Raw genomic sequence first — 12186 nt, forward strand, 5'->3', positions numbered from 1 at the left:
CAGAATCAGTATTACTCACCAAAGAAGGTGAACAGGAAAATCTTGAGGACTCCATGCCAGAGAGCCTGGAGGCTGGTTGGCCAATCAACATTGTGTGTGTTCTTAAGTCTTCCTGTCTCAACACTAGCCAGACTCGAGTTTCACCCCAGCCTGCCTGTGTCTGTCCCCGGCAAAGCCATGTGGCTGTGCCTGGAGGTCCCTGTGGGCCTGTACTACCTCCTGCGCTGGTACCGGGAGAAGCAGGTGGTGAGCCACCTCCAGGACAAGTTCGTCTTCATCATGGGCTGTGCCTTGGGCTTTGGGAACCTGCTGGCCAGGCAGCTGCACCTGCGAGGCTTGAGGGTGTTGGCAGCATGTCTGACGGAGCAGGGGGCCGAGCAGCTGAGGAATCAGACATCAGACAGGCTGGAAACGGTGATCCTGGACGTCACCAAGACAAAGAGCATCACTGCGGCCACCGAGTGGGTAAAGAAACATGTGACGGACAGAGGTACCATCCATATTTCTCAAGTCTGATTTCTCTCTGTGAAGTGGAGACCCCATGACAGCTGCCTGGGGAGATTCCCAAGGTGTTTTCTAGGACCTGAAGTCCTCCCTGCATTCTTCTCCTCACCCAGCTTACCAGCCAAGCCTCTTCCATCCCACACCCACCTCCCAACCTTGAGGCTCTGCAGCCTGAGGGAGAGTTTTCCCTGATGAGAATGTGTCCTTGCAGACTTCCTGTCTGGTGTCCCCTCCTCTCTCAGCAAAAGGTCTGGGTTTCTTGATGCTGAGTGACCAGGGTGCACTTTCTGGAGGAGGGGTGGAGACGGTTGCTCTGGCTGGAAGGCTGCATGGGGGGCTGGGGGGCAGCGCTGGAGCTGGGCTGTGTTCTCAGCACTTGATCATGTTCTTGCTGGTGACCCGTAGTCATCCTACTTGGGTTTAAATGTCACGCATTTTCAGATGACAACACTGAGCTGCCAGGACTTGTCTAAGGAAAGTCAGAAAACTACTATCACTTTTTCTCTCTTTCATTTTTCATTTTTCTATGTATGTGTGTGTGTGTGTGTATGTTTTACTACAGTTCTGCCTGTGTTTTATGGTAGAAGGAAAGAACTTTAATTTCTTTTATCTAAGTATAGATTTAAAACATGATCATTGTGAAAAACGGGAAAAGTACATGGATAAAAACCAAAGTTACCCCAATTCACACCACCCACAGATAAGTACTGATAACATTTTGACATACATGGTATTACATTTTGTACATAATTTGTATCCTAATTTTCCACTGAAAGAAGTTGAACAAATTTACACATAACAAAAATTTCTTCAAAAACATAATAAATAATGATTGAGAATGTTCTATACTTTAGAATAGCACTACTTGGTAAAAAGTACCTCATGGCATGAATGTAATTGTTTCCCACATTTTATTCATTGGATTCAACATAAATGATGTCTTGATAAACTTCTTTCTACCCAATTCCCTACGTTGTAACCATGTATATTAATTGGGTCTTTGGTGTCAAATACGGTGGGAGAATATACATTCCTACAAGGGCAGGCTTGGTACTGAGCAGGGGAGGGACTAACTCTGTGTGTTAATAATTCCAACACCCTGTACCCAACTCCCCTGACCCTGCTCTTCTGCCCTGAGTTCTATTAGTTGGTAAGTGTTTAAGTATTTGGTATGTGTCTTTGAGTCTTGCAGAGAGGTTTCCATGAAGCTGGGTGAACTGTGAACTGAGAGTCACGGGGTCAGAGTCGCCTCCTGTGTGGGTGGGAGGAGAGGGTGGATTTTTCTGGGACAAAGTGTAAATTCCGATTTGGGGGAGGGTGGTTAATAGAGGCAGCCCTGTCTCCCCCTGAAAGCCTACCCCATGGAATTCCCCAGATTCCTGCAGGAACACTGCTCAGTATTGATGCGGGTATTTCAAGGCCAGGCCCTAGAGGTCAATACCAGGCCTGTCAACATGTTCTCCCAAACCTGGGATTTCAGGTCAGTTTTACCCAGTCAATCTACACCCAAATATTTCTCATCATTTTGTTTTTGTCTTTTATCCATTGTCTCCTCTCTTCCTCTCTTCCCCTCCCTTCCTCATTGTCTCTCTCTGTTTCCCTCTCCTTCCCTCATACTAGTTGTTGAGCACTCAGTCCTGCAGCTGTCAGAAAATCTGAAAATGTAGGTGAATATTGATAATGTCTGCAAGGACAACATGGACTGTGAAAACCCAAAACTTCAGCCTCCGAGTTCCAGACTATGGACCCACTAGATTTCTTCAACCTCAGTCCCTGCCTTCATCCAATTTGGGGTGCTTGCCCCTTGTCACCAGGCAGTGGGCTGAGCATGAAGACTGAGTCAGGAGGGCGGTGCACCTTCTGTCCTCCAACCGCTTACAGGGTCTGGTCTCCCCAAACCCGCAGGCAGCATGTTGGTCTCTGTTCCAGCCGTTCCCCCTGCAGCCTCTCTCCTAAAGTCCTCACTGGGTGGAAGGTGACTTGGAACCTCCGCTGGGTCCTCATTCATGGGCCCAGCATGGTGTTGCCCTCTCACCCTCACTGTTCCCAGGACTCTGGGGCCTGGTGAATAACACCAGCATCTCCATGTCCACTGCACCCAGTGTGTGGCTGACCAACCAGGACTCCATGAAGATACTGGATGTGTACCTGTTGGGGGTGATCAAGGTGACCCTGAGTCTGCTGTCCCTAGTGCGGAAAGTGAGGGGCCGTGTGGTCAACATCTCCAGCGTCATGGGCCGCATGTCCCTCTGGGGTGAAGATTACTGCATTTCCAATATGGCATGGAGGTCTTCTTGGACTCCCTCAGGTTATGGCCTGGGACAGAGACCCTCCCTCCCACCTTGGTCCTTCTGCTTCTGTGCTTCTGGGGGAGCCTTTTACAGGGGGTTCCTTTCATCACAGACTTAGAGTTCTTTTTTCCAGAACTTTCTCTCTTGCTTTTGCCAGGCATTCGTTGGGCAGCTCCTTTCTAAGTTCTTGGTGTCAGGATGGACTTGGTGACTGTAGAGTTTGAATGAACTTACTCTGCCCTGGAAGATGGCCCACAATCAGAAAGTGAGGTAGAATTGTCACCGATATAATTTGGCTACAGTGTGCTCCACCTACATTACTGCTATGATATTAGGTTGGGGGAGCCTTGTTTGCAGTGTAACCCCATGGAAGCAATTAGTCAAGGAAAGTAATTAATCATATCAGCAGTAGAGACCCTACTGGCTGCAGGGCTGAGGATGGCTCTGAATATGGGGCAGGGGAGTGATCCCAGGTAGGGAGATGCATTTTAGGGTCCAATTACACCAGCCCAGCAGATAAATGGCCAGGGAGTAGACTGGTTAGGATAGGGGAGAGAGGAAATTGAGTACAGAGGGGATAAAATATAAAAAGCCTGGTGATCAATTGGATGTGAGGGGAATATGAGGAGATAGCACTTACGTGGTACCTTGCAACTCAACTGGTAGGATTTAGAAGCGTAAGCACATGTATATAAAATATTTGGAAAAATATTCAAACTCTGTACAGAATAACATCATCATAAGATTTCTCCTTCTGGCTTTTCTGTACTTCACAGCCTCCCAGAGTTTCCTGCTTATCGCACTGCAATCCTGTATTGGTGTCTTATTTTTGTGTGTGTGTTTTTGTGTCTTGGTCTATAAAAACTCTGAAGTCTTTGCCCCTCTGCCTGCCTCCCTTGCAGGAAGGAGCTCTCCTACTTTGGGGTGAAGGTGGCGATGATTGAGCCTGGTAACTTCAAGGCCTTTGTGACCAGCCCTGAGGCAATTTCTCGGGGTCTCCAGGCAGCATGGGATCAGGCCAACCCATAGGTCAAGGAACTCTATGCGGAGACATTCCTGGCCTCAGGTGAGTGAGCTGTGGACCTTGGAGAGAGAAGAAAAACCTTGTCTGGAAGCCTGGGTCCATCATTAGCACCTCCTCCAGTCTCAGGTCCATCCTCCAGGCTTTGACTCACCCACACAGTGGGCACATGAGCTCCATCCCCAGGGTCCCATGTGGTCAACTGGTAACCTAAGGAAAGGATCCAGGCTTGGTAGACCTGGGGACCACTGTCTCATCTGAACTTCTAGTTATTTGGGGAGAACCTGAGGCCAAATATGGAAGATACCTGTGTACTCATGGCAAGCTGGCGTTAGAACAGCTGGTTTTCATGTCCTTAGATTTATTGTTTGCAGATACCTGCAGTTTATGTAATCCAGACATTCTCAGGAATGGAGTTAGCGGTGCCTTGGTGTGGAACCACGTGTTCCTGGGGTAAGAGTTGGGGCACTCATTTGGGAATTTAGGTGGATTCAATTTAGGGGGTCTAGGGATTCTTAGAAACATTGCTCCATAAGTTGATCCCAGAGTGAGAGTGGATGGAGGTGGGAATATATCTGGATTCTTTCTCATTCTGGACAGGCATGAAATCAGTTGGCTTGTGGGAGACAAACTGCAGCCAGGATCTGTCCTTGGTGACCGACTGCATGGAGCATGCCCTGACCGCCGGCCACCCCCGCACCCGATACTCCCCTGGCTGGGACGCCAAGCTCTTCTACCTCCCCGTGAGCTACATGCCCACCTTCCTGGTGGATCTCATGATGTATTGGGGTGCCTCATGGCCTGCTAAGGCCCTGTAACCAAAGACTGGGGTGCAAGGTAGGGGGGAGTTGGGGACTGTGTGGGGAGGGGATGCATCAGAGGGAGGGAAATAAAGTGGAGAAAGGGGTTCTCATGTCACCGGGGACATCCATCCCACCTCAGTCCCCACCTCCTCCTCAGGCTTCTCTTGGGACATTACTTAGGATTCTGGGGATATTAGGAAGAAAGGAACAAGTTTTGTGGCTGAGGAACAGGGGTCGATAGCTCACGTCTGTGTCCTGTTCCTTGAGTGGCCTCTCAGTGCCTCATGATCCACATGCAGCTGTGAAAAATCCACATTTTGAGGAGGGTGTGAGCAGCTGGCAGGGTCTCGGCCCCCCACCCTCTGCCCCTGTCCACCTCTTCTGGGTGTGCCTTGGCCCTGGCCAGTCTCCCCCTCCCAGGGGATAAAAGTGGTCTGGGAGAGGTAAAGGTCCCTCCCCCGCGAAGATACCTGTAGACAGGGGTGTGTGTGGAGGGTGACCACCAGCCTGACACATCAGCCTAGGTGCCAACTCAGCAGACCTTGGCTGGAAAAGGGCTGTCCTCAGTAGGGGTCCTGACAGAGGACACAGAAACCAATTTTTGTTTTGTCTTGAAACCATGCATTTCCATTGATTATATTTTCCTGAAAATAAAAGTTGAAAAGTTTACGCAGGCCCAGTGATTGGGACCGATGCCTTGGGCAGCAGTGGGTGTGTGCCTACGAGAGGAAGAGTCAGGTGACCTCACAGAGGAGAAGGGGTGAGTGGGGTGACCTGAGGAGGGATTTGAAGAGGGAAGTGAGGTCATCCTTCATCCACAGAAGTGAGGGGCTAATGTGTCTTTCTGGGGCTTATCAAGTGACCTGGGTTCCCAGGATTAGACACAGGATGGACAAACAAGGAGAGGTGTCTAAGGGACAGGTGGGGCCCAGACCCTTCCCTGGGGACATCTAGTCTCTCTCTCACCAGAAACCTCTCTCTGTGGTCCTCCCTCTGTCCCTTCCTTTAGAGTCACCACCGTCCATCCTCTGCCAACCCCCGGGTCCCCTGGTCCAGATCCCCTCCCCCAACTCTCCAGTAGAGGAGAGTGGGATCACTTCTGGACCCCAGTCTTATGTTTTCTGCTTATCTTTACTGAGCACCTACTGTGTTCAGGGCAGGAATTCCCTTGATGTCCCAGTGCTTCCTGAGACCCCGACTCTTTATGTGTCCACTCTTCTCATGATGGTCTGAGTATGGACTCAGTGGAGAAGGCATTTGTTCAAAGTCATGCAGATTTCTGGGCTGAGTATAAATTGGAGTGGGAGGTATCTCCCGGTCATCTTACTTCACCTTCCTCATTATAAAAATGAGGTTATAGAGACTTCGGGGAATGTTATACCATTGAACAGTATGTTTTAATATTATATACCTTAAAAAGCATTGACTTATTGAATCATTTGGAATGTCACAGAAGTAAACATTTACTGAGTGGGGTTGACATAAGCACAGACAGTTTGAACTATAAGATCTAGATCAGAGGGGACTCCAGTGTGATCAGGAAGATATCTGAGGACTCCAAGGCAGAGAGCACTGGAACTCTAGTACGACTGTAGCCTTCTGGCACTGTTCTCTGCAAAGCCATGTGACTGTGCCTGGCAGTTCTCTTGGGCCTGTACTACCTCCTGGGCTGGTACCGGGAGAGGCAGGTGGTGAGCCACCTCCGGGACAAGTTCGTCTTCATCACGGGCTGTGACTTGGGCTTCAGGAACCTGCTGGCCAGGCAGCTGGACCTGCGAGGCTTGAGGGTTCTGGCTGTGTGTCTGATGGTGCAGGGGGCCCAGCAGCTGAAGGGCCAGACATCAAACAGGCTGGAGACAGTGATCCTGGACGTCACCAAGACAGAGAGCATCACTGTGGCCACCAAGTGGCTGAAGGAGCAATGGGGGCAGAGATACCACCCAGATTTCTTTTGTGTTTATTTATTGAGAAGATTCCGAAAATGTTTTGATTTTCAAAGCCTTGGTGTTGCCTTGGAATTGATGCAGGTTGTTTCAAATCTTGTCCCCCGATGTCCAATGCAACCCTGTTCTCTAAATTCTCCTACCTTGGGTTTTCAAGTGTGTCTTTCCCAACCAGCTTGCAGAAAGTGATTATTCATATTTTTTTTCTTTTTGGTATTTCTTTTCTTTTTTCATTCATTTCCCGTTTCCTTTCTCTTCTCTAGTTTTCCCTTCATTTCTGTTTCTTATCATTCCTCTCTACCTGTCTCTGTCTCTCTCCTATATGATATTTGTGAACAGCACTCTATTTTCCCAAACTCTGTCTATGCACTTAATAAAGATGGGTTTATAACCTACTGAGTGCCAGGCACTGAGGAGCAGAGAAATGAGTAGGACCATCTCTGCCTTCCAATAGCTCAAAGAATATCCAAACCCTGACACCCTACAGCTACCACGCCCACATTTCCTCTCCCGAACTCTTCTCCCTTATACCTTGTGGCACATTGTTGTTGACTCAATTAAAAAACTCAGTTGGAAGGTGATTTGGAACCACAGCTGTGTCCTCACTCATGGGCCCAGCACAGTGCTGCCCTCTCACCCTCACTGTTCCCAGGTCTCTGGGGCCTGGTGAATAACGCCGGCATCTCCACGCCCACAGCACCCAATGAGTGGCTGACCAAACAGGACTCCATGAAGATACTGGACATGAACCTGTTGAGGGTAATCGAGGTGGCCCTGAGTCTGCTGTCCCTAGTTTGGAAGGCGAGGGGCCATGTGGTCAATGTCTTCAGCGTCATGGGCCTGTTGAGTCTTTTGGGTGGGGGCTACTGCATGTCCAAGTATGGTGTGGAGGCCTTCTCAGACTCCCTCAGGTATTGGCCTGGCACAGAGGCCCTCCCTGGTTCCTCCTGCTTCTGTGCTTCTTGTGTGTGTGGGACTTTTATAGGGGTTTCCTTTCTTCACAGACCTAGAGGCCCTTCCTTCCAACCCCTCTCTCTGTGTAGGTCTTTCATTGGGAAGCACCTTTCTAAGTTTTGGGTGTCAGGATGGGCCCCAGGACTAGAGAGTTTGCTTCAATCTATCCCTGCCTTGGATGAGGGCCCACAATCAGAAAGTATCTGAAGCAGAATTGGAACCTGGATTATTTGGCCACAGAGCCCATGTCCATAACCCCTGTGATATTCAACTTCAGGGAGCCCTTGAGTTGGGGGTAGAACATTTGACTCGAATCAACAGATACTTCTTGGGCACTTCTGTGAGTGTTCAATAAATGTGTTTGGGTTCAAGAAGATTTGGTCCTTTACCTAAAAAGTCTGACAGCTGAGAAAGGGACAAGAGATATAGAAATGCCATGGCCATCATTTTTGATGGTTGTGACTAAGTTAGCCATGGTAGCCTTGGCAGTCAGCAGAATGAGGGGAGGGTCCGGGAGATAAGGGTCTGAGCTGAGGATTGAAGAACTGAACTTGGGAACATGGCAACCTGGCAGAGTAAGGCAGGAAGGCTTTCTGGATGAGGGAATGGTATCAGCCTAGGCCCAGGGTGAGTAATTGTTGATGGCCTATGCTGTGGGGTCCACCAGGGACAGGTGGGCATGGGTGGGCTTGTGGAGGAATGTGGGCCCTGGGCAGGTTGGGGACCATCTTGCTGTTGGCAATGGAACCCCATGGAAGGGATTTAATCAGGGGAGCTAAAATAGTCAAAGCAGCCTCTAGAGAACCCACTGGCTACAGAGCAGAGAATGGCTCTGAATGCTGGGGAGCTGAGACCGCAGGCAGGGAGATGCTCCTTAGAGGACAGTTACAATAACCCAGCTGACAGATGGCCAGGTTGTTGGCTAGAGCAGGAGAGGGGAGGGAGGAGACTGAGGAGTATGGAGGAAGTAAAATGGGCAAACTCTGGGGACTGAATACATGTGAGCGGAATAGGAGGAGATGATAGCATATAAGTGGTGCCCTACAGCACAGTTGGTAGAATTTAGAGCTGATAAGCCCATATATGTAAACTCTTTAGAAAAATATTCAAACTCTATGCAGAAGTAATACCATCATCATGAGTTTTCTCTCCCTGGCTGCTGCACTTCACAACTCCTCACGTTTTCAAGCTTATTCCACCCCAATCTGTGTTGAGATTTTATTGTTTTTTGTTTGTCTCCTGAGGCTCTGAATGCCTTGTCCCTCTGCCTCTTAACCTTGAGAAGGGAGCTCTCCTACTTTGGGGTAAAGGTGGCTATGATCGAGCCCGGTTACTTCAAGACCAGCATGAGCAACACTGAGATGTTTTCTGGGGCTTCCAGGAGGCATGGGATTGGGCCATCCCAGAGGTCAAGGAACTCTATGGGAAGACATTCCTGGCCTCAGGTGAGTGAGCTGTGGACCTTGGGGAGAGAAGCAAACCCTTGTCTGGAAGCCTGGGTCCATCATTAGCACCTCCTCCAGTCTCAGTTCCATCCTCCAGGCTCTGACTCATTCACACAGTGGGGACATGAGTTCCATCCCCAGGATCCCATGTGGTCAACTGGTGACCTAAGGAAAGGATCCAGGCTTGGTAAACTTGGGAACCACTGTCTCATCTGAACCCCTTGTTATTTTGGGAGGAAACTGAAACCAGAGAGGATAGACACCTGTGGACTCATGGCAAACTGACATCAGAGCAGCTGGTTTTCATGTGCTTAGATTTCTAGTGTTTATAGAAAGATCCAATTTATGTATTGGATATTCTCAGAAGTAGAGCCAGAGGTCGCTTAGTGTGGAACAGTTGTTCCTGGGGTAAGAGTTTGGGCGCTTCTTGGAGAATTTGAATGGATTAGTTTGGGACATGGGTTTGTGGAGGTGGGGCGGGGGGAGGGCAGGATTTCTTAGAAGATTTCTTCCCATATTAGAGCTGTGAATTGGAAAGGAGGGATGTGGAAGTATATAAGGAAACTTTCTCATCCTGAACAGACATCAAAATAACTGAAAATATTTTGAAAAAATGCAAGTTGAATCTCTGTCCTTGGTCATGAACTGCATGGACGCGCTCTGACCGCTTGCCACCCACACACCTGATGATACTCACCTGACTGGGATGCCAAGCTCATCTACTTCCCAAGAGCTACATACCCTCCTTCCTGGTGGGTGCCATGGTCTACTGGAGCCCCTCAAGGGCCAGGGCCCTGTGAAGTCAAGATTGGGGGGTATGGGAGGTCTAGTTGGGTTGCTGTGTGAGGGATGATGCTTCAAGAGGAGGGAAAAAAGGTGGAGGGAGGGAGCTCTCCAGTCTCTAAGGTCATCCTCCTCCTCATCTCTGCTCCAGGCTTCTTCTGAGGCTCTGGGGATATTAGGAAGAAAGGGCCAAGTTTTGCAGCTGAGGAACAGGGATCCAATAGCACACATCTGTGCTCTGGTCCTTGAGCAGCCTCTCAAGGCTCTGAGCCTCCTGGCCCTCCTGCCACCCTGAGGAATCTTCACTGTTTGGAGGGTGTGAGCCACTGGGAGGGGGCTCAGCTCCACTTGCTCTGCCTCTGGTCATCTCCTCAGAGTGTGCCTTCGTTTCCTCATCCCACAGGATGGAAATGGCCTGGAGGAGGCAAAGGGTCCTCTCTCCACTGAAAATACCTGTGAGCAGGGGTTGGGGATGCACAGGGCAACCACCAGCCTGACCCATCAGCCTCATGTGCCAGCTGAATAGGGAGGCCACTCATCAGAGTGGGCAGCATTCTCAGTCCTAGGAGAAGAGCCCTCTGTGTGGTCCTGCAGCTCTCCCAACCCCCATTCCATGACCTGCATTTTTCTGATGTTGGGAGTTTGAGTCCAGGGAAGTGCTGCTTGAGCCAGCAGTCAGCAGACAGGCCCATGAGATGATGAGTCAGGCCCAGGCCTGTGCTGGGGCAGTTCCAAGTCATTCTTTTTCAGGTCTAGAGACAAACCCCTGGATCTCACCATCTGGGACTGTCTGAAGAACTGGGACACTCCTGGGCCTGCTCAGCCCTTGAGTGACATTGTCTGACTTCTTCCAGCCAAGACTTCCTTGTTCACTCATCAAGGAGGCAGACAGAATTCTGAGATGCCTCCCAGATCCATTGTAGGCAGTGCTGTGCCTTGGGGTGGGTATGAAGTAGGTGAGGTTCGCCTCCACCTCCCACCTCCTACCTCCATACCCTGCAGGCTTTGGGTCTGCTCCCCAGGGCTGGGTCCATGAACTGACCCCCACCCCCCCTACTCCCACCACCCTTGGTATAGAATGGCCAGACTCTCTGAGATTTGTGGTGACATTCTGGAGCTGACTAACCTTGGTAGACAGATAGCATAGAGCATAGAGACACATCCTTGTCCCTTCACTCTAGAGAACTTTGTGGCCCTATTTCTGTGTCAGACCCTCTAGACAGGGAAGGTGTAGGCAGTTGGTCCCAGGTCCCTCAGGATGAGCCTGGGCTCTTTTCTCAGGCCTATTCTGAGAAATGGTGACCCTAGAGGTTTATCCAAAGAACGACCACAAACTCCAGCATAATTCTGTCCCCATATTTTTTTTTTTTTAATTTTTATTTATTTATTTATTTATGGCTGTGTTGGGTCTTCGTTTCTGTGCGAGGGCTTTCTCTAGTTGCGGCAAGCGGGGGCCACTCTTCATCGCGGTGCGCGGGCCTCTCACTATCGCGGCCTCTCTTGTTGCGGAGCACAGGCTCCAGACGCGCAGGCTCAGCAATTGTGGCCCACGGGCCTAGTTGCTCCGCAGCATGTGGGATCTTCCCAGACCAGGGCTCGAACCCGTGTCCCCTGCATTGGCAGGCAGACTCTCAACCACTGCGCCACCAGGGAAGCCCCTGTCCCCATATTTTATGCAGCCCTGGGCATGGCCCCTCACTACTCATACCTCTGTCTCATATCCTTGCTTCCTTTTCTTTACTGGCTTCCCTTCTACCTTTCTGTGTGTTCTTTGCCCCATTGCCTGGACTCTCTCCCTTCCCTCCAAGTCCTGACCCTGAGAGTTTTCCAAGTCCCTGACCCCAGTCCTCTGCTCTTCCCATATGTCATCCCCTCTCAGGGCCAAGGACTTGGCCCCAGGCCCTTCCCACAGCTGCCCAGGGAATTCATGAGCCATCCCCATCATCTGGCTGGACCTCAGTCTCAATGATGCCTATCATCTAGCTGGGCCTCAGTCTCAGTAATGCTCATATCAGAACTCTCTATTCTCCTGCCTTCTCTCCCTATGCCCAAAGTGTCTCCTACTGACTTTTCTTGACACCTGTGGTTCTACCTGTTATCAGAATCATTCTGACTCCTGGCCTCCCTTCCCTCTGCGCTTTCCATTAGCCACTGTGTCAGTTGACTTTACAGTCCCTTCCATTCACTGACATCACCCCCCTTCAGGCTCCTCAGCTCAGCCTAGCGTGTATCTGGTCCTGGGGGTAGAAGAAAAATGCTCACTGGGGGCCCTGCCCGGGGGAGCTTATGTGTCCTTGGTCCTTGACTCCCTCCATTTGCCTGGTTGCTGGGTGAGGGGGGTGCTGGGCCTGCTTGGAGTGCAGTGGGGACTCCTCATTGGTGACCTGAGCATCACCTCCCCAGGACCCAGGCCCTGAGCCCCTCAGGGGTTTCTGCTTTCTG

General features: G+C 50.4%; 2 pseudogenes; both read left to right on the forward strand.

Annotated features, from left to right (window-relative positions):
* Positions 1-177: 177 nt before the first annotated feature.
* Positions 178-4634, forward strand: LOC133100451 (retinol dehydrogenase 16-like; annotated as a pseudogene).
* A 1607-nt stretch (positions 4635-6241) lies between these two features.
* On the forward strand, positions 6242-9761 carry LOC133100544 (retinol dehydrogenase 16-like; annotated as a pseudogene).
* The last annotated feature ends 2425 nt before the right edge of the window (positions 9762-12186 follow it).

The sequence above is a fragment of the Eubalaena glacialis genome, chromosome 11 (assembly GCF_028564815.1).
Source record: "Eubalaena glacialis isolate mEubGla1 chromosome 11, mEubGla1.1.hap2.+ XY, whole genome shotgun sequence".
NCBI classification, from domain to species: domain Eukaryota; kingdom Metazoa; phylum Chordata; class Mammalia; order Artiodactyla; family Balaenidae; genus Eubalaena; species Eubalaena glacialis.